This window comes from Anser cygnoides, chromosome 17, assembly GCF_040182565.1.
Source record: "Anser cygnoides isolate HZ-2024a breed goose chromosome 17, Taihu_goose_T2T_genome, whole genome shotgun sequence".
Taxonomy (NCBI): Eukaryota; Metazoa; Chordata; class Aves; order Anseriformes; family Anatidae; genus Anser; species Anser cygnoides.
Genome location: NC_089889.1, coordinates 12,680,787 through 12,702,726, shown reverse-complemented (window position 1 = coordinate 12,702,726; position 21,940 = coordinate 12,680,787). Strand labels below are relative to the sequence as shown.

The window sequence follows — 21,940 nt, the reverse complement described above, 5'->3', positions numbered from 1 at the left end:
TTATTGTTGATGTCTTTTCATTCCTGATGCCAAACCTGATTTGGAGATCACAGTACTGAGGGTTTCATTTCGAGCACTGTAGACAGAAAACTGAAGTCCTAAGTGACTGGAGCCCTCAGCCAATCTAATTGTTATTGACATTTGTGTCTGATTGTTCATCAAGAGGGATTTGACTTGCAGGCCAAATCATTCTATTACCGGGGTTCCTTTCAGCCTTTTCTCTAACAAAAAAAAACCCGACCCCGTCAGCAGCAGAAGGATCAATGGCAATATCTCTAGATGTCCATCTCGCCGCGCGTGAGCAGGGGGAGCAAAGGCGGAGGAGATCATGCGTGTCCCATTTGGGACGTGCGAGCAGAAGATTGGAGAAACCGCGGTATTGCGTTACAGGGGGAAAAAGGATCTCATTAAAAGACTACCGTTTTCATGGCAAGGTGAAGGAGGCAGAGGAAGGAGGGGCTGGCAGGGCTAATTATATTAAGGTCATTTCACCTGTCAAAACTTTCCCTTTAGTGGTGTCCCTGGTGCCCTGGGATAACATCCAGATTTGTCCTGAATGGCGTCTCTGTTCCTGCCTAGGAGCCTTGACTGGTGGGTCGGGCAGGGAGGTGCATGAAAGGCGCCCCGAAGGCACCCTTTTGCCTCCTTTTCACCTCCTGCTCTCCTTTGATTTTGCCCGTAGCCCTCTAGAGTTTCATGGTGGGTAATGATGAAGCCCTGTTGTGCTTCTCGCCAAGGGCCATGCTCTTCCCCAGGAACTGTAGGGCCGGCCAGCCTGCGCCGTACCCAAGCCCCCCTCAAGCTTGTGGCCCTTCAGCCGGCACTTCTCTCCAGCCAGGTTCTTGTCTCTGTGCATTTTAAACCCATTTCCACCCTGCTGCAGTGCCAATTTATCCCCCTTGGCACCTCTCCTCGGGAGCAGGGAAGGGACGGAGCAAGGCTGATTTTTGCTCGTTAGACTAATGGTTGAAACAAGGCCTCAGGACGGGTGCAAATGCGAGGATCAAAACAGAAATTAGGGAAATATTCCCTCTATTTGTTTGCGAGCATTAATTTGCAGCGGGAGGGGAGGCTGGCAATCCTGGGTGTCCTGGTGATGAACCCTAGAATTACCTGGTCTCCTTCAGGGGATTGCTCTGAGTCATTAAGTTACCTCATTTTCCAGGAGCGGAGGGGGAAGGTAGATTTCTACAGTTAATCTTCCTTTCAAGGTAGGTGAAAGCTGTGCAGATGGCCTCACTTTGCTAGCAGTAGCAGGTACGAGTAATTTGGGGAAGAAGGCGATGGGAGGAACACAATAGGCTTCATTCATGATCACCCGGGTTGTGCTCGTCGCCACGGGAACGGAGCAGAAATTTCAGAGATGAAAGGCCTCTCCACCAAAAGTTGCTACCTAAATGCTTTGGGCACAGTGCAGGAGCTTTGGACGAGCAGGAAGGGCACCGAATTTGCGTGGCCTTCAGCAACAAGCTCAGTGAGTCAGATTTACCCTGCTCAAGTAACACCACTGGAGCCAAGAGATGGATTTGGCCGAACGTAGCCGGCCTTTGATAGATGCTCAGGAGTACGAGTGAGTCACGGACAGTCGTGGCATCCAGGAGGATCTGAGGAGTTTCCCTTAAATTGGGATATATTTGGATCCTGGGATCAGCTTTTGAATAGGAAAATGAGCAAAACTACGTAGTTGCCTTTTTAATTAATTATTCCATTGGAGAGACAAGCAAGAGGCATTGACCTGTGGACGCAAAGTAGAACTGCTTTGCTGGTGGTTGCTATTGAGGTTGAACAGTTGGACATCTGTATTTGATCCCGTCAAGTGTGTTAAATGGCCCTTAGTGTTAAAAAGGATGAAAAAAATGTGGAGTTCTGAGAAAGCCAGAGGGAATTGTTCAAACTGTGAGACGTGTAATTCTGTCAAACCAACCTCTGCCGTTCCGGGCTCTTCTCAGAGCTTCTAGCTTATGAGCAGTAACTGTGTTAGCAGCCTGTCTCCTATTTAACTGCCTGGTGGAACACTTTTCCTCTGTCCTCACACCCGCTGAGCCAATTTGTTTTTGACTTTCTAATAGCGGTGCATCTTTTTGTGAAGTCTTTTGGGAGGTAGCTCTCAAGACAGACAGCATTCTCCTTTGGAGAGGCAGGTAGCAGTGGAGAGGCACAAAATGAGGCTTTAACCCCCCAAAAAAGAGGGAGAATAGCCAAATGAGAAGTGCCATGCATCTGTACTCTTGCTAAAATGCATCCTTGAAGCCATCCCAGGTTACAAGTACAAAAATACTGCAGGCTTTTGCCATTTGAGGTATCTTCCTTCTCTGTAGCATGTTTTGCAGCTTTGGTCCTGAGGAGGGTGAGTGAGTGTTTATAAATGTTCTTTAAGAAAAGGGCCTGCCAGAGTTTTGATCATATCGGGAGCAACAGGAAGCAAAAACATGAGCTGGGGCTGGCACTTGAGTATCCAGCCCGGTTTCACTGTGGCCAGGTGTTCCTGCTGTCCCAGTGAATCAGTGAATCGGGGATGGAGAGGAGCCTCCCGAGGCAGAGACGTTTCCAGTGCAGTAACCCGAATCATTTTAAAGAGCAGAAATCAGAGACAAAGCACGCTATTGTAGGCAGCAAAGGTTGAATAAGAAGACCCTTGGGAGCCCCGCCACTTCTCCCTTTAATCTGATCAGCAAGCAGCATTCTTGTAATTCTCTGCAGGTCACTCTGAATTCCTGCAGTTTCTCAGCTAGGTTGAAGCCTTCCCTTTCGATATTAAATAATCTACAGGCTTAGAGAAGGCAGTGGAGCAGGAGCAGTGCACAAGCTAGCCTAGTTAATATCACAAACCACCAGGAAACTGCTGCATCCTTCTTCCAACATGCCTAAGGCTGAATATTTTAGGAGTTGCATTTTGCTCTCTGCTTTTAAAATATTTCATAAGATCGTTCTGAGGAGATGTTCCTGTTGTTGTTTTTTTAAGATAGCCAACCTGAATGCAGCGCCCTTACGGTATATCTGTTAGCTTTAATTGCTCTTGCCTTAATTTGGATGAAGCAACAGTTGTAATTCAGAGACACAAGATGCTCACTCTTCCAAAGGGGTGGGAATTACACAGCCTGAGGCAGCTCAGAAAATCCTGATGACTCTATTTGGTCAAGAAGACAAGTCTGACATTGTGACTGCTAATGGCTAATCACAGCCTCCTCTCTGACTGCTGTAGTGGCCATTTAGATGGGGACAGTTGGTAAACGGACCCATAGAGAGAAAAAGGGCCCTTATTTATGCATGCATGTATGGCATCTAAACCTTTAGGGAATGCACCATGAAACTTTCTGTGTGGGAGCTGGCAGCAGAGTCTAAGGATGTATTTTCTAAAAGATCTGAAGGCAAATCAATACCAGCTATGGATTAGATGGATCATAACTGCAGCAAAGAGACAGTAGTACATGCTTCATCGTGACCTGTGGGCTTGTAGGGGTCCGGTCCCAGCCCAGTCCTGCACGACCCACAGTTTGCCTGTCCCCTCACAAGTCTGCCAAGACCCCTACTTGATCGAGCTACAAACCATGTTTAGTTTCTCAGGAAGCAGGCAAACCTTTTAATGGCTGCAAAGTCGGATGGCAGTGCACAGAAAGGGGACGGGAGACTCTTTTAACGCAAATGGAAGCAAGGTTGGCTTGATATTCACATCTCGTCTCTGTCACATCTTCGGGGTACAGCAGAGCCCCTGGGAGCAGAATGAGATGGGAAGATGAATGAAGAGGATCGCAGTTATTTTTCCAGCCCTTGGTGGGAAATAAAGAAGAGGCGGTGTTGCAACAATTCCTAGTTCCAGCTGCCCCATGAAGGCGCTTCCATTGACTTTAGTGGTTGGAAACTCCAGCCTGATGAGAAACTCCACCTAATTTCACTGGAAATTTTAAATTACACTTGAAGAGATAAGAGTATTACGAGAAGAGAAGTGTTACTATTCTTCTGAGAACTTTATTTGGGAAAAAAAAGAACAATTTCACTCCCAAAACATGCAAAAGATCTTCTTACTGTGGAAATGCATCGCCTGAAAAGTCAAATGACATTAGGTCACTGGATTCCTTTCATCAGTAACTTTTAAGTCTTCTCCTAATTTTCTAATTTAGATTCTTGTGATAAGAAATTCTCTCATCACAAGGGCCCGGGCTAAAGCCAAGACCTTCTCCCTCTAATAGGCTGGGAACACAACCACCGATAGTGGGTCCTGTTTTGAAGACAGGCCGGGTCTTAAAAGCGGCCGTGTGGACTCTGCAGAGAGAAATTCTGAGGATTTGGACTGCTTGAAATTTCAGCTGGCTCTTGGAGCCAAGTGCACGAAGCCACATTTTGGTTTTGGTCACTGAAAGCATGGTGCTGTCATTCTGCTGCTGGGCTCTTGTCACACAAGCCTGGACATTTTGTTGTGGCTTGTGGAGCTCTCCCTATGCTTCTCCTCCTGGTGCAGTGCAGTCAACCACCAGTTTCCAGCTTGTGTGCTCACAAAAGCTTGCAGAAGTTTCAAATAAGGATGTGGAGAAGTGAACGAACAGCTTACAGTTTAACTTACTTCTGCACAGCTGCCCTTGTGGATGTGTCAGCCTTGGGCAGACCCCAACCTGTGTTGTGTCTGAGTGGGAACGACGTGAATATCCATAGCAGGGGATAGAAACCATATGCTGTGACTTCTACAAGGACCAGTGCCGTGGCCGGGAGGACAAGGACACAGGTGGGATAGGAGGGGACACCAGGAGGAGCCAGGCTCGGCGGGTGCTGCCGTGCACCTGAGCCAGCCATCCCCACTCTCATGTGCTGTGTGTGCAGAGCAGCAAGGCCTGAGCCCCGAAAGCTACATTTCATGTAGTAATTAATTAGTGATTCTTGACCCCAGGCAGCTTCAGCCTGCTGACAATAACAAGATTGCAGCCTTTGTATAAGCTAGACTCCGTGCCCTTACCGCTCTCATTACATTAGCTGAAATCCTTTGCAACAAAGACACAGACTGCCTGGCAGGGGAGGGATAAAACCTCTTTCTCTTCGTGTTTTTGGGTCTGTTTCACCACAGGCTTGCTGCAGGCACTCACCTCTGCGCGGCCACCTCCCCACAGAGAGCTCTCACCTGCCCGCACCGACTCCTCACCCGGGGGAATTGCCCCCGAAGGCTACGGCAGCGCCAAGGGAGCTCGCCCACGTTGTCCACCCAACCCAGCCGCCAGCCCAGACGCAAATAATTTGGGAATCCTCCACTGCCTTCCCACAATGCCCTCTGTAGGCTCCCAAGGAACAGAGCAGGAGGCTCCCGGTGTGAGGGGGAGCGGGGATGGGCCTCCAGCCACCTTGCCTGTGCCAGCGGCCCGGGGCAGCTCCGCAGTGCAGAGGTAAGCTCAGAGGTGCCGTCAGCGCGCTTTCTGCCTCAGACAGGGGTGCTTTCCCACTCAGAACATTTTTAATTGTTTGCTGGAAGATTTTGAGAGCTCCTAGGGTGTAATGGAGAGGCCTCAGTCAGCGTTTCCTAGCTGAAGGTGTCTGTGTATGTGCGTTGCCTTGCCTTAGTCATAGGTGAACCTTGCATCGAGAGCGGGGCTCGTGCCAAGTGCCTGGGTGGGTGCCTGGTGGCTCTGGTAGCGGTCGCGGTGGCTGGCAGCTCTGGGCGTGTTGGGGTTTGCACCAAGCGCTGTGGAATTTGCAGCGAAGTGGCTGCTTCTCCTAAATCAGTGCTTTTCATTTTGCCTTACAACAGCGTGGTGCGCTTCGCCTTGCAGGGAAGGTGTGAGGTCTCCGCTGTGGTGGCGGCAGCACGGCTCTGAAACGAGGGGCTTTGGCTTGCCAAGCGGAGCCGGTGACCACAGCCCTGTGCTGTGCTGTTATTCCTGGTTGCGCAATGTAATCCCTGATGCTTGGGAGCTATTCAGTGTCAGTACTCATCCAGGGACTGAGTCTGCTGCTTCTCTTGCCCTGGAAGAAAATATCAGCGGTTGCCCCTGACAAACCCAACCGGTGCTTCCAACCAGGAAAAAATCAGAAGAAACAGATTCACATCCCTACAAGAACTCGGACTTGGTCTCATTTGGGCAAACTGCATGAGAATGTAGTCCTGAATTAATTTTTTTTAATACTCCGAGAGCTCAGCTCACAGGAGTGTTGCGTGGTACACCGCAAAAGGCAAACACAATAGCAAAAGGCCAGATGTTGCCACATCAGTGGGGAAGCAGAGCAGCTGAGAGCCGTCCCCAGAGCAAACAAAGCGTTGACATCTCGGCCAGCCTGTCCCCTGCTCCCTGCAGCTGCCGTCCCGCTGTCAGCGCACCTTCAGCCCTCCCATGTCCTCTCCTGCCCATTCCTCGCATCCTCTGCAAGAGGCTGGAAGGCACTAGTACTTCTCCAAATGTGGTGGCCTCTGCTGATCACTGCAGCAGGGCCATTTCCACTGCTCTTTGACATCCATGGATGTTAAATGGGGAAGAGATGGAGAAGCTCTTGTAGGGTGGCTCATGTTGCACGTGGGCAGTGCTGATGGGCTCCACTTCTTTTTGCTTGCACCCACCCTGTAAATGTACTGAGTGATTTCTTTTGTTTTAAGCTGTGTAATTGCTGGGAAAACATATCCTCTTCTAGTGGCTTTGCCTTTATTGTCATGTTTAGGAAGTTTTTTTGCATGTCATAACATTTTGTCTGTTTTTACTGAAATGGTTCCATGAAGGAATGATTGTTTGCACAAACAGACTGACATGTTGATACAGGCTGACAACTGCATGGCTAAGACCAAAATAAAATGTAAAGTAAACACATTTGCATAAGTTTATAATATGACCCAGTTCTTAGGAAGCAGAGGAAATGGGGAGATCTGAATCTAAGCAGCTTATCTTCCATCTCCCCTTTCTGCTTTGCCCCTCGTTCTTAACCTCTGCTCCGGGAATGCCATGGGAGAGTTGTGTGGATTTTTCCATTCAGATTTGAAGCAACAGGTCCCTCTCGTAGTTGGCTTCTAGTTTTGTTTTGCTTAGAGGGGAGGGCACGGAGGAGGGAGCATTCCCAGCTTTCCCCTCATGTGAAACTGGTTGGACTTTCTATCCTTTTTCTTCTTGGTTACACTTTAAAAGGCTTCTGTCAATGTATTTTCCATCACTTTAAAATCACATTGACATCCTGCTGCTCTGTGTCACAACTATGTAGCATCTCAAAACACTGCTTTGGTGCTATCTCCTTCTCCATCTGCTTGCGGCATGGTTTCCTTTTTGGATTTTGAGATCAGTGCCTCTTTTCCAGACGAGGAAACCATAGCAAAGAGCACAGTGATTTCCTTTTGGCAGCTCTGTGGCAGAGCCAGCAGCAGGACCCGGATCGTCCGTGTGTCCTGGCTTCGTGCAGGGAGGTCTGGTGGTGGTCAGCTGCTGGGGATGCAGCTGCTTCATCAGCATTTCTGGACTAGTTGGCCATGGGAGCCCTTGCCCACAAGCCCATAGGTGTTGGTGCTACAGTTGCTTGTATATGCTGTGCCTTCAGTCAGCCCTACATTGTTGGCTGGCTTTCGCAAAGCAACTCCCTTGAAATTTTGAGCATACTGAAAATACACCTTGAATGGCCTCCTCTAATCCTGGCTGTCCCAGCAGGAGCCCCGGAGGCCTTATAATGAAAACTGCAATGAATCCGTGCCTTAGAGTTGGAGAGAAGGAATGAATCACAGAATTGTAGGGGTTGGAAGAGACCTGAAGAGATCATCGGATCCAACTCCCCTGCCAAAGCAGGTTTGCTAGAGCAGGTTGCACAGGTAGGTGTGCAGACGGGTCTTGAATATCTCCAGAGAAGGAGACTCCAATGAAGTCAGTCGTGTAAACATAATGTTAAATTCTTCTGGCAGAAAGATGCTTAAACCTGACTGTTGGATGCTAAAGATGGGCTCCAGGTCCAGATCTTTGAAGGACATTTATTTGACTTGTGCAATTTCTGCCCGCAATTAGACATCCTTCTGGCTCTTGGGCTTCCTACCGCCAACTGATGGTAGAGGAACTGCTGAACTCCACACAGCAATGCCACCTGTCCCTTGGATGTCCCACAGCCCCCTACAGGGCCATCCAATCTGATGTCCATGGCTGTGATCTTTAAATAATAGAGGGGCAAAGTTAAATATTCTAGTAGCTTTGAACATAGCCGCTTTCTTTTTCATAAGGAGAAGCCAGCTGGTGCCAAATATCTGACTAACGTTGCAGCTGTGAGTAACTCCTGCTATGGACAGAAGGGAATAATAGTTTCCAAAGCTGCTGAAGGGAGCTCAAAGCCCCAGTCTCTTAGGGTGTGAGCAATTTATATGCACAGTCATGTAGCGTGTGAAGTTCTAGAGGACAGTGTGGTTGACGTGAATATTTCTGAGTTTCCTTTTGGCTATTTTAGGCAGTTTTTAGCTTGGTGTGCGAGCTTTTGTGCCTCGTTCTGATGCTTGTCACTTTGGGAGCTGACGTCTAGCCCTTTGGAGCTGTGAGGTCTCCTGCAGCAGACCTCATCCCTCCAGCCCTTGCAGGTCCAGCTCTCCATCCTGCAGGTCTGAAGCCATCCCTGCAGCTTGTCCAGCAGCCCAAGCACCCTCCAGAGCTGGTGGGGGATGCCCAGCTCCTGCATCCCTCTGGTGATAAGCATAGAGCAGGAGAATTCAAGGATCAGAGCTCAGTTCCTTATGTTCCTGGCCTCGTGGTCATCTGAGGGGACTTTCATGACATTGCAAGTGAGTAGAGTGGCCCAAGTGAGCCTGGAAAAGTTTCGAGGAGCGTTATTTACACTTTTTTAATGTGTCCTTTCATACATTGGTAAGTGCCTAACAAGAAAAACGTGTGTTTATGAAAATCCCAGACACAGTGTCCCCACAGCCAGACCCTTCATGTGTGTTTATTTTGCTGGATTTTGGGTGTGTCTCGCTCTTAACTGTGCACCCAATGCTAAAGAGTGACAAAATTCAGGATTGCAAACCTTAATTTTGATGTCCAGGAGGTGGCAATGAGGCTGTGACATCCAAATGATTCACACAGTATGCTTAACCCATGGATAGTTCTCAGTCTTCTCAGGCTGTGGGGTTTGGGTAGGTAACCTGGAATAGAGGAAAAAATGTTGGGTTTGGGGGCAAAGGGAGAGCTGGAAAGGGTTTTACATTTGTATTTCATCGCTCTGGACATTTTTATGTAATGTGCATCTACTTTAGGACACTGATATGTTTAGAGTTCTGCTACAGTTTTTTGGAGGTTTTGTGGCTTTTACAGTTGTCTTAGGTGGGCTGGGAAGAATTTTTGGTGTATGTGGGAAAAATACATGACTGTGATCACTGGAGCTGGGTTTGTGAACACGTGAGCCCATCCGATGTTTTCCTGTGGGCAGGTTGCTCAAACAGCAGCAGAGTTGCTCACGTGAGTTTAACCGTGTTCCCCCCTACTCCTCAGTGATGGTTTTATCTTAACCAAAATGGGGACCTACCCCTGTCTTTCCAGGTTTTATAGGTGATTTGGAGCAGAAGGGAAAACATTGTGGCTACAGCTGAACTAGATTCTCTCCCTGGCCTTGCTACAAGTTTTCTGAGAAGCTACAGACCAGTCGCGTAGTTCCCTCCTCTGCCCTGGTACTGTTATTTGTGAATTGGGAATAATTAGCCTTTTTTTGACAGTCACATCTGGTCAGACCACAACCAACTGGAGCTTAACTTTAAAGTATGTGGCCAGATGCAAAAGCAATATGTTAGTCTGAACATTGGCTTTGTTTGATAATTTTCATAGCTAACATATCAGACAACTTGAGTGCAAGACGAATATGACTTGTTTCTGAGTCTGGTCTAAACAGTAGCTTGGCAGTCACATATTTCTATACTAGAGGAATTTTTTATTTTATTTTATTTTTAAGCCAACATGGTAATGCTGCTGCACATGTGGGTGGCACTGATTTGGGGCTGGAGATGCTAATAGCTCAAATGTGATATAGGAATTCGAGAGAAAAAAAAACATGGAAGCTCTTCTCCCAGATCAGAAGTAGGAGGGACCCTGAGGCAATAGGGATATTCTCTGAGTCCTCTGGATTTTTAAGAAGGGGATGTCTAATACATCCAGGTAGTGCCAGTTCTATCACCCCAGGTTTCAAAACCCTCTTGTCCACGCTGGTAGAAAAAAAGTTGTTAGAGATGCGTGCTGCTAATTTCTTAAAAATCCCTGCTTACTACCCCATGTCCCATGGGTACACTGCTCTGCTCTTGCATGTCTTAAGCAGATGTGCTGGGGAGGAAGGCAGGACCTGAGCCTTCGCACCTCTGTGCAGGATAGCTGGGAAGCATCAACCTGACCGTGCTCACACTTCAGATCGTTTACACAAGCTTTGTAAATCCAGTGCTTTGGGAATATGGTTGTCCTTGCCTGGGAATGCACAAATGAACTAAGCCCGCTACTTCCATGAAGCGTGGGACCAGTGAGTCACGTCACATGGATTGCCTTACATAGAAAAAATCCCTGCTAGGTGTCAGAGGAGAATGTGCTTTGTGCCTCTAGCCTCTGTGGTCGGGCAGAGCCTGCTGTAAAACTGTTCTGGTTGTGCGGCGAGCCAGCTAGGGCTGGGAGCTCTGACCAGATCACAGGAGCGCACGAATCCTACACAAATGTCCAAAAGCTTTTCGGTGGGAAAGGAGGACGCAAAATAAACTCAGGCTTGTAGCCGTGTTTGGCAGGGCTGTGATTTGTCTTATAAAGAGCATGTTTGCTAGACACGCTCCGGTGCACGTTTGATGCACCACAGGCTTGGATGGGGTTGCGGCTGCTCATGGCAGGACACCCGAGATCCCAGACTGCCTTCCTCCCCGTCCCCATCGCAGAAGACCTTGGGGAAGCTGAAGCCTGACTGCAAAGTTGCCTGTGAGCTCGTTATATTGGGATCCTTAAACCGCTGCGAGGGCTGTTGGATAATGTGTGGATAATTTTTTTCGTGGCGTTTTATGAAAAAGGAAATCAGGCCTGGGCTGGTGAGGCTGAAAGAGCAGGGAGTGGATGGGCTGTCAAGGGTCAGCCTCCCAATAGCCCTGTGATCAAAGGCTGCTCTCAGCAGCATGAGTTTATAGGCAGCCAAGACAAACAATGAACAACTTTATCTCCTTTCAGGAAAAAAAAAAAAAAGGGGGCTTACGTTCCAGGAAACCATTTCTGGACAAGACAGCTTTTGGTGGTTGTTCCCTCTCTCGTCTCTCATATAACACATCTATTTCTACTTGAAGGATGATAAGAGGGAGACGGCAGAGCAAACATTAATGGGGTTGTGCCGTGTTCTCAGTTGGTGTAAATAGGCACGGTCCCAGCGAAGCTGAAGCAGCGTGGCCAGTTTATTCCTGCTGAGAATCTGGCCTTCACCAGCAGCTGTCACTGGAAAAGCAGCAGGGAAGCTCCAAATTGAATCGGGGCCATTTCCACGAGTTCGATCCCTTCTCTGAAGGTGTTGCCTCATTTGTTTGCAGCTGGAGGCTTGCCCGTTTGGCTGTCCCAGCAGTGGCCTCCAATGTCAGCTGGTCAGCACACAGCTGGCCAGTTTGGAACACGTTGACTTCGCTGTCAGCTCGCTGGATAAAGGGAACAGAGGGGAAAAATATTTTGGGCTCCTGTGTACTTGATTATTTGTTTGGGAGGAGAGGAAGATATGAGAAGAAAGACTCTCATTCCTAAAATGGAAAAAGTTGCAAAACTTTTAGTTGGGTTTGGATCCAAGGGAGAGGAATCTTCTCAAAATGCGGAGTGTTTTTGATTTAGGATTTCCTGTTGGATGCATTTCAGAAAACTAGTTAAGTCAGAAGTGGCCAGATTCTCAGCTTAGACTAAAGCTGCAAAGCTCCGCTGATAGGAACCAATATCGGGCAGTGACTCCAGCTGAGGATCTTGGCTCGAGGTGTGGTGGCGGATCGAGAAGATCTCTCCTCGCTTGTGGGTTCGGAGCAGGAGTAAATCAGATGTTTGATCCCCCTGAGATGCAGACACCCCCGGTGAGCTGGGGGGGCTGTTCTTAGCAGATGTAAATGTCTTCATGGCGTGGGCTGTGAGGTTTGTTTAGGTGCTTGCAGTCAACTGGCCTGAGCAAATCAGACCTGGGGGAGGTGGGAAGCCTCCCGGCTTTTCAACCAAACAGCCTTGAGGATTCTTGTAGCCATCGCTGCTCTCTGTGCTACATATTTATACCCTTCTACACACTGAACATGGAAAATATTGTGAGAAAAGCTTTCCGAGCCGGGATTTAGGGCTGAGAATAGAGGCAGAAAGCCCTGGGGGCTCAAGAGAACATATTTCCATAGTCTTTCCAGATGTCCCTACAAAAAAAAAGTAGTGGAGAGTTGGAAAAGTGTGGCCGGCTCCAGTGATGGGTGCTCCTGAGAAGCTACCTGGGATCGTCGCCTCGAGGTGTAGGAACGGCGCCATGGGAATGGAGCTGCTGCCGGAACAAAGGATGAGGTGCACAGGAGTGCTTCCCCGTCTCCCCTTAGGGATAAATCCAGTCTCATGTTATGGATTTAGAGGTGCAGGGGGAGAGGAAGGAAGAGCTGGGCCCAGGCCGGCATACCGAGGCTAGTGGCAGCACCAGGACTGGTCTCCTCGTTCTCCATCCCAGGGTCCTGCAGCACGAAGCCTGTGAAGCTGTGAAAATGCAGCCACCCCAGGGAGATAAGCATTCATAACCAGGGTCCTGCACTCTGGCAGAAAAGCCTGAGCTGAAGCGGAGCCTCGTTGATGGCACGGTTTTGGTTTGGGTGCCTTTAGCTGTGTGCGTTTTCTTCTCTCCCCCTTCCTCCCACCTCGGGAAGGAGCAGCTGCTGGAGTGAGGAGCAGATCTGCAGGGCTGGGGCAGGCGGACAGGAGGTCCTGGATCCTTTTTTCCCTGGCTGGCACCATCAATGCAGGAAGCACTCCCAAATCCCTGACCTTCCGCACCCGTCAGCCAGGGCCGGGCTGCGCTCGCGGCTGCCGTCTCTCCCCAGTGCCCGATTCTCCCTGTTCACCTCCTCTCCATCCCTCTTCCTTTCTCCCACCCTTCAGAGTCAACACCGTAGTGGCCCATGAGTGACAGTAAGAAACAAGGGACTTTGTTGAACTTTATTGGCTTGTAGGCCTTTGTTTTAAGCTGCCAGCATTCGGCTCGCTGCCTGCCTGGTAGAAGGAGAAGCTCCAGAAGCGCAGCAGTGGCAGCCAGAGATTGAGAATTAGGTGCCTGATTCCCCAGGGATCGGAGGGAAATTCAGATCTCCAGCTCCTAAAAGTGAGCCCCAAACACCCTGCATTTCCATAACGCGTTTCATTATTTCTGTGACATTTCTGCCTAGCTCCCAGGCTTGCGGGAAGGTCTCGAGTTGCCCTGCAGATGCCCCAGGATGGGCTCGTTGAAACCCCAGTGGCCGGCAGACCCCTGGCTTGCTGACAGCACTGGGCACCCTGAGCCAGCTCCTCCGCCCTGCTGAGTTCCCCCCATTCTGCCGCTGCGGCGAAGCTGGAAATCCAGTTTAACCATCTGCTTGGGAATTCCCCTGTAGCTGGAGGGGATTGAGCATTCTCACACCCCAGCATCGAGGGCGCGGTTAAGGCGAAGGACGCATGCGTGGGATCCGTGTGCTCTACCTAAGCCAGGCTGACCCCCCAAAATGTCCCTTTGGAAGCGGGGCAGCTGGTCAGGACCCAGCATGGCATTTCGGGCTGCCTCGGATTTCCACGGGTGGCCGTGGCAGCCTGGAAGCTCGGTGACTGAGTTTGGCTGTGCTGGGATGGAGGCAAGCGTGTGATGTGTGGATGTTGTCAGACCTCCCTGTCTCACTGGGTTGCAGGGCCTGCAGAAACCTGGAAGTTTTTTGCTCTGAAAGCCAAATGTCTGAGCCAGAATGCACTCCAGCAGAGGACTTTGAGGGTGGGTGGGGGATACTTCCAAAAAGGCCAAGAGCTCCCCCTACAAGTGGGGGCTTCTCCAAGGTCCGTAAGCACCTTCAGGCATCTTAGAAAAGGTCTGCAGTGTAGCACTGTTAGGACCCAGTCCTCCAGTCTCTTACAGTGGAAGTCACACCACCTCCACTGGCAGAGAAGCTGGGAGGCCCCAGCTGGGCAGCATGTGGCAGCAGCACGTGCTCCAGAGCCGGAGAGAACCCCGTCACGCTGTGACCTCTGAGCCCTAGTCTGGACCACGGTGGGGCTGCAGGGCTTTTGGCAGCTGCAGTTGGATTTTTCGCTCGGTGCCGTTGCTTCACGTAAGCGGTTGTTTGTTGAGGCTGGTGGGGAAGTGACTGGTTGACAGAGGAGCTTGTAGTTCAGTGCTGATTGTGAATTTTGGGGAGCCCAGGTAATGATCGGACAAGAGAGGAACCCGAGTGAACTGTAGTAGAGCTGAGAGCATCACCAGAAGAGAGGTGAGACTCTTCTCTATGGGACCTGGAGCTTTACTCTATCACCAAAAGCTATAGATTGTTAAACGCCAGGACCGAGGGAGGCCAATATTACGGTTACATATTGCAGCAGGATTCTTTTTCCTTTATTTCTCTGATAAAGCTACTGCTGAGAGCAGCACAACATTGCTGACTGCCTCTCAGTGGGTCATTGCCATGCACCGAGGGCAGCAGTTGGAGACTTGCTCCGTGCTGGCTGTGAAGGCTGCTCTTGTGACTCAGTGGTCAATATATTGGATGAGTTTGGATCCCACAAACAAATCTGGATTGAGTTAGAATTGCCCAATGACCTATTAGTACAATGTGCTTTTTTTCCTGGCATGCTCAAGTTTTTTCTCTACCCCGAAAGCTCTTCAGTGTTTTCAGGCAGTTCACAGATAGTTGGGAAAATGTGCTGCCTTCATTCTCTGCGTGGAAGGAAATATCTTCATCTTCTGCAGGTTTTGTAAGCTTAATTAACGAAGTGAAATTGCTTTCAGATTCTGATTTTCAACAGTCAAAACATAAACTGTCGGGTTTGCTGTGGGTTTTCTTTTATGGCTGAATTTTGGGGAAGAGGGAATAGAAGAATGAATATTACCTGCTTCTTTAATGGGTGAAAGCAGAAATCTTTTCATGAAAATTGACTGACTTGATGGTATTTTTTTATGGGGAGGAGGGAGGATTAGGGTAAAGAGCAAAAAGAATAGCTCTAGTTAAAACTCATTTTGGCAAGTAAATGCGTATCAACACACTCTACAAAATTCCTCTCTGCCTCTGTTCTTGCTGGATTTATTCAGATGCCGTAAACCTCCCAACTGCAGTTTCTTTTACCAATATGTTTTTCATTTTCTGTGTTTTGCCGCTGTTTAGGACCTTATCAGTTCCCTGCCTGATGAGAGAAGCTTCTGCTTTTTCTCCTCAGATGTACCCGCTTTCCACGGTCAAACTTAAGCATTTAGCCGTTATTGTAGGGTTGTTTCATTGCAAAATAAATACTTTTCTTCCCTGCTCCCCCCCTCTGCTGTTTAGCTACACAGTGGGGAGTGTAGAGGAAGGAATATATAGAGCTCATTTATTTTTAAGTAACTGTAACTAATGGCTTGATCAGCTAACGTAGTGGAAAATATGCAAACTGCTCGGAGGAGAGTGGATGTTAAAAATGTAACTTCAACATTATTGAGACATCTTTCAGCTATAATGACAGACCGAATAACAAACACGTCAAAAACTTTGTTGCTTCTCTAAGCAAAACCGGGTAATTGAATTTATTTTCAGTGATGGTTTTGCCTTTTACATATTCAGCTCCTTGTCCAATTTGCTGTGATTCTTGTCAGATCTCTTTGTGTAAACAGATTTTTTGCTTAAATGGTGGAGTGAGCAGAGTAACAGGACTTCATCATGCCTCCCTCTCTTCTCTGCCCCACACCTTTTTGGCTTATCTGCATAAGATCAATTCTCAAATACTGATACTGTGGCTCCAGCAGGTGCATATGCTGGTTTTAGTTGTCGTTGCTTCCCAAGCAGATCCAAGGTTGATGTGAACCAGCACCAGTTTATTAACGTCGTGGAAGTGATGTTACCTTGCATCAGCTGAGGATCTGGTCCCAGTTTCTGGGGCTGCGAAATGGCTTGCACAGGAGCACGGGGCCCTGCCCTCCTCTCTGCAAGCTCCCCACGATGCCAAGGGCTGTGAGCAGCACGGCGGAGTCTGATGGGCTGCTTCTTGCACAGATCTCCTAGGACGGCGGGGAATAAAGCCCACTTGTCTACTGGGAGGAACGCCGAGATGGTGGATGTTATCTTTTAGGGTATCTTCTGGATGCCTGCCTGAAGCAGGTTAAGTCAGTGAGATTTGAGCTCCATCCTTCCTTGCTCAAAAGGCTGGGGGGTTTTGTGGCACCGTGCCTGCAGCTCGCCCCTCGCCCTTCTTGGCACAGGGCTCTCCATCACCATTTCTCCCTCCGTGGCAGCAGTCAGACCCCGGAGCTGGCCTGCTGCTTCCCTTCACACTGCAGCGGGGACAGGGCAGCTCAGACACATGGTTTTGCGAGTGTGTGCACACACGCGGGTTTCTTTTTAATTTAATGCAGAGCTGCAGCAAACCATTCCACCCACAGGTGAGATCTTTGGAAAACTAACTGCCCAAAGCTCTGAAGCTTTCAGCCTTCACGCTAACGCACGGGCCCAGCTGGCTGGAGATTAAAGAGCGCCGTCTCAAACCAAAAAGCATTTGAAATTGCGCCACTGAGCTGGCAGGAAATTCCAGCTTTTTGTAGATGTAGGAGGCGTTGGAACGGCGAGGAGCCATAAGGCAACGTTCAGAGGTGAATCGCAGCATCAGCACCTCGCCAGGGAAGGCTGCCCCACCCCGAGCGCTGCACTCGGGCACGGGGGGACCGTCCGCAGCCTTCCCAAAACGTTGGGGAGCGATGGGAGGAGGAGCAGCTTGGCTGGCAGCCGAGCTCCTGCTCCAGCTGTCTTCATCTGCAGAAGAGGCCTCGTAAGGCTCAGGGTGAATCCCAGTGAGGGGCTCGGCGCTGGCTTTTCGCGTGTAGAGCTTCCACTGCTGTCAACTCCAGCGAGCCCCGGACGTGCCAAGAGATCCCCAGCGCAGATTTGGACGTCTCTGTCCTGCCCAAGATAAACAGGCCCTTTGCTTCTCGGACTGAAGTGCTCATCGCCTTGGAAGATAACACAAATTACCGGGGCTCTTAGCTGCTTGGAAAGGAGTCGGTGTGGATTGATCATAGAGAAGATTTGCCTGGAAGAAGCACGTATGATAGGAGAGCGAGAGGACTGCGTGGTTTTCAGGACCTTTATCCTTTATTTAGTGCATGTGTGGGGACAGAGGGCATGAAACGAGGCAGTCGGTGAGCATCAATTCTGAAAACCGTACAGAAAATGAACGCGGTGGCTCTTTCTCTGCCGCTCCTATGCAGGCTGCCAGAGATTATCACGCCGGTGACAATGCTGGGAGGCATCTCAAGAACTCGAGGCCTCCCGTGAAGCCATTAGCACCAAAGGGAGGCGCCCCCCTCGCCCCCCGTGCTGAGCAGAGCTGGGATCGAGCCCTGCCAAGGCGAGCGGCGCAGAGCAGAATCCACGCTGACGACAGATGGAACGAATGTTATGGACGCATCCCAGGGCTGGGGCTGTTGCGCCACATAAATCAGTAGCACAACTTTGCCAGCTCCAAATGCTTCGCAGGGCTGGACTTTCAGCCAGCTTCATGTCTGGCTTTGCAACCCCAAAACCGCATGGTCAAAGAAATTGCGAATGTGCGTGCCCTCGTGTGAACCTCCAGCCCGTGGGGCTGTTTTCGGTCCGCCTCGTGTAGATAAACGTGACTAAAAAAGCCATCACTAAAAGATAATCCCTTGATCTAAATCCCGGCGTTGCCCCACACTTATGGGCTGTGGATGCTGCAGATGAAGTGTGAGGTTCCAGGCTGCAGATGCTGTCGGAGCTGCGCCGGTCGCTCGAAGCATGTCGTGCTGCCAACGCCAGCCAAAGGCGATGAGATCCCAAATAATCGGGGGGCCAAAAAATATTTCACGTTGCTTTCCCTGCCTGCGTGCTGGTGGCCGGGCTTCTCCTTCGCGGGGAGAAGCTCAAAGCACACAAACATCGCGTGTGAAAACTCGCTCCTGTCATGAAAGCTGCTTCCCATACACAGCATAAATCCCAAGTGCTTGTGATTTAAGACAAAAAAAAAAAAGGGCAAATAAAAAGATTTGCTGTTAAAATTATGACTTGGCAGCACCGTGTATGTGCGTGGGGGGGAAGTGCCTGCAACCTTTTTAGAGGAATACTTGCCCTTTGGAGAATGAACTTCCATTAAAGTAAAAAGGCTTCACCCTTCTAGGTGGGATTTTGGCAGCGTGGAGTGGAGGAAGGGCCCAACCGGCCGCTCCAGCTTTCTCACTCCATTTCAGCCGTGACAAAATGAAACGTTTTAATGCAGCACTTCTATCTCTGACAGCTGCGGTCGCCTCGTGTTTACAGAAGACATCCTGTTGTTCAAGGGAGACACTTTTGCCTTGTTGAAATGAAACGACCTTTTTTTTTTTTTCTCCCCTCCTTCTTTCCAATCGTGGCTTTACGCAATTCCCATTCCGAGAGGCCGTTGCAGTGGGGACTCTCCCCTCCACTCCCAAACAAAATCTGTGTTTTGCAACATCGGGTTCTCCACCGAAAAAAACCAAACAGCTCTAATTTGTGGAGCAGACGGTCCCAGCACCCACACGAGGCTGGGTATCGCATTCAGTGTGGCTTGTAAGGGGAAAACCTGGTGACCGTGGTGGCTCTTGCTGCGGCACGGAGGCCAGCACGTGAGCAGATCCTGCTGCGAGCATCCCCGCCCGCCTGCCCGCTGCATGAATCACAAGGAAACACCACCCCAGGGAACAAATTGGTCATTGTTTGAAAGAGCTGATGGACGGCGTACAAGCATGGGAAGAACTGTTGCAGTGCAGGCGGAGAGGGAGGCTGCGGCCGGCGTGCACGGCGTAGCCACGCAAACATGAGCGAGGCCGGGCATGCTTTGCTGCCTTACCAGAAGAGAGCGATTTGCGCGTTTTGGGTTCCCTGATCTAAAGAAACCTTTTCTTTGTACTGAGAAGGCATAAAATAAAATAAAATTACTCCCGTTGCAGCAAAGGTTTGGAGGAAGCGGGGGGCATCTCTTCTTCACCTGCCAGGGCTCCCAAGGTGGTGTCCCGGCATTCCTGCCCTGATCGAAAGGGCAAGCCTAAAGTAGCTTCGGCTCTCCAAGCCTGCTGCACGTCGGGATTTTCCCCCGTCTCATGGGGATTTGTGGCTTGTTCACCTGTTGGCTTGCCTCTGTGTCTGGGAAGGCTCTTGGGGACTCGGTAGGAGGCTCGAGGTCCCCATGTGAATCAGTGGCAGAGCCAGGGGTGGTAGCTCACCACCTGGCTGCCATGTGCCTGGGGGGGACATTAAATTTTGATGCTTTGGTACCATTTTGGCAAGGGTGCTGGCCCAGGGTAGAACCAGCTTCCCTCTGTAGGCTCTTCTGCAGGATCAGAGCACCCAGGTGGAGATCCCAGGTCGTTCCGTGCTGAGATGCTGGTCGTGGAGCCGCACTGACACCTCTGAACATGCACTTCGGGGTGCTCACTGACCCACGGGACGGGGCTGCTCGTGCACGTACTTGCAGGCAGCATGACCATGAGCATGTCCCTGAGCAGCCCCGGCCCCTCTGCTCGTGGAAACAAGCCCGCAGCCCCAGCACCACATCGCCCAGCATCTGCTCAAGCGGCCGGATCCTGCGCCACGCTTGCGTCTCTCCCGGCGCTGGCCCCCGACATCTGTTTGCTGCATGTTCCCGCGCGTGGGATCAGAGGAGTAGTGACCTCGCAGGCGTGTGATGTCTCAGAGGAGCCATCGCCGCGGACGCCCCGGCGCTCGCGTGCCTCGCGCTCGACTCCGCCGCCGCCGACGGCCGGGTGCCGTGCTCGCGCCTGCTGATGGGTATCTCCCACCTCCAGCGCCGCCGAGCTGAAAGGAAATGTGTCCCCGTCCCCCCGGCTCCGTGCAAAAGGCCTTAGATGGAAGAAATAGCAAGATCCTATAAGATCTCTATCAGGGGAATGGCTTTCAAGTGACAGCAGTGTCTTTAATCCAGCGAAATCTTTCTGTTTCTATTGATGCCCTACAATAAAAACAAAAGTAAAGAGAGGGAAGAATTAAGAACTGGGAGACTTGGTTTTAAAAGGCTTATAAAAATACATATAAAGCAAGAGACGAAGAGAACAAAGGGGTAATGGAAGCCGACAGACAGTTCTCATGCCATTAAAGCTGCATCTCAGGGAAAAAAAAAAAAAAGGAAAAAACTTCCCCAAGAAACGTTAATCATTACGGGGGGGGGGAAGTGTTTTTATTGTGAACATGTGCAAATGGAGGCTTCAGCCGTATAAAACCCATGCCCACAATAAGTATATTTGTGTAGCAATTAATGTGAGATCACAGGCTCAGCTTTTGCCAAATAGTCATGTCAGCATGGGGTATATTATGTGTGTCAAGAATCCAGTTTCCAAATGTGGAAGACATTGGGATCGTTGTAATTAAATGTTTTGTCATCGTAGGGCAAAGCCGCATGCACTTCAGCTGAAAACGGCACCTAAAACGCAATTTCCAAGAGTTTGCTTTTTTGGCAGATCTTTAAGGAAACTTTATGTAGAAGGAATTTCAAGACACTTGTAATTAGATCTCGCCCCCCCCTTTCCCTTCCTTCCCCCTCAAAATGCAGAGGGCAATTTTTATTTTTCCTCTCAAGCCAAGGAAACCGGGTTTAAATCTCTCTTTATTGTAGCAGGGCTTATCTCCCTGATTTGCTGCGTTGATGTATCTTTTCCATTAGGTTGCTGCTAGGGTTTCTAGTAACACTTCTGTGAATCCAATACTTTCTGGGAAGTTTATTACAGCAGCTGCTAAAGGCAAAGCAGAGGCGTCCAAAGAGTGCAGGAACACGCATTTACCACACTTACAACTCCAACAGATTTAGTTACAAGAACTGCCACAATTTTTCCTTTTTTTTCTTTTTATCCCCCCCCCCCCTCCCCCCCATTCCTTGTGGTCTTATTAAGACTGAAAAAAAGGCTGCGGTCCCTGGTACTGTGTTTCTGAATTCATTTTAAGTAAAGCTGGAGGCTGGAGGGGAGTGTGGGAAGGTTCTTGGCATGGATGGGCGTTGGCCAAAGCTCATAGAGGAGACGCGTTTGAGCGAAGGGGTGGGAAGGGGAACGTGTGTGTGGATGTGGACACAGGAGGGGGGCAGCATCTTTTATACGCTTTGTCCACACAAAAAAAAAAAAAAAAAAAAAGAGCTATCTGCAGACCGAGCGGGCTTTCATCGCCCCGGTGCGATCCAAGGGTGTTCAAAAAGTGAAACACATCGTAAATCTGCGGGGCTGGCTGGAACTTGGAAAGGTTTAAAAGGCAGCATGGGCCGCTCTGCGCAGCCCCGCGGGGGAAGCGCCTGGCGGTGGCTTCGCGCGGCCCGGCTGCCTCTTTATCTCCGCGCTAAGTGAGATAATTCCCACTCGTTCCTCCCTGCCCTCAACCCAAGGAGCTGGAGGCAGATGTGGACGGCTTTAATGACGCTGACCGGCTGAGAAAGAAGCTTGGGGAGTTTCCAGGGATGGTTTTATTCCTTCCTTAGTGGGTTTGGGCCCGTGAATGTCGCTTGGGATGGAAGGGTGCACAAGTCGGTCTTTATATCACCTTCGCTGGTGCTGCTTCTTCAAGCGGTTTTCCACCACATCTGATAAGAGTGGCCCATACTAGAGTTTCTTTCAGGACTTTTCCATTTTCAGGCCCTGTTCTTTCATATATGCTAGGAAAATGTGCTGGTGACTGGGGCGTATTTTGCTTTAGCTTAGCAAAACGCCCGTGTTTCCATTTTGGTCTTTTATTGACTTTAACCACAACTCCTTGGGAAGGACCACAAGCGAGACCCATTGGCTGCATTAACTTGGGGGAGACAGTGCTTCATAAAGACACCTGCTAATTTATTGCAGCGAGGCACTAAAC

The 21,940-nt window shown here is 49.9% G+C and overlaps 1 long non-coding RNA gene across 1 annotated transcript in view; it reads left to right on the top strand.

Annotated features, from left to right (window-relative positions):
* Window positions 1-20,939, top strand: part of LOC106031380 (uncharacterized) — a 144,913-nt gene extending 123,974 nt beyond the window's left edge. Inside the window, exon 15 of the long non-coding RNA XR_010825436.1 lies at window positions 16,504-20,939. This is a non-coding gene — a long non-coding RNA (uncharacterized lncRNA). The remainder of the gene's footprint in view (window positions 1-16,503) is intronic.
* The last annotated feature ends 1,001 nt before the right edge of the window (window positions 20,940-21,940 follow it).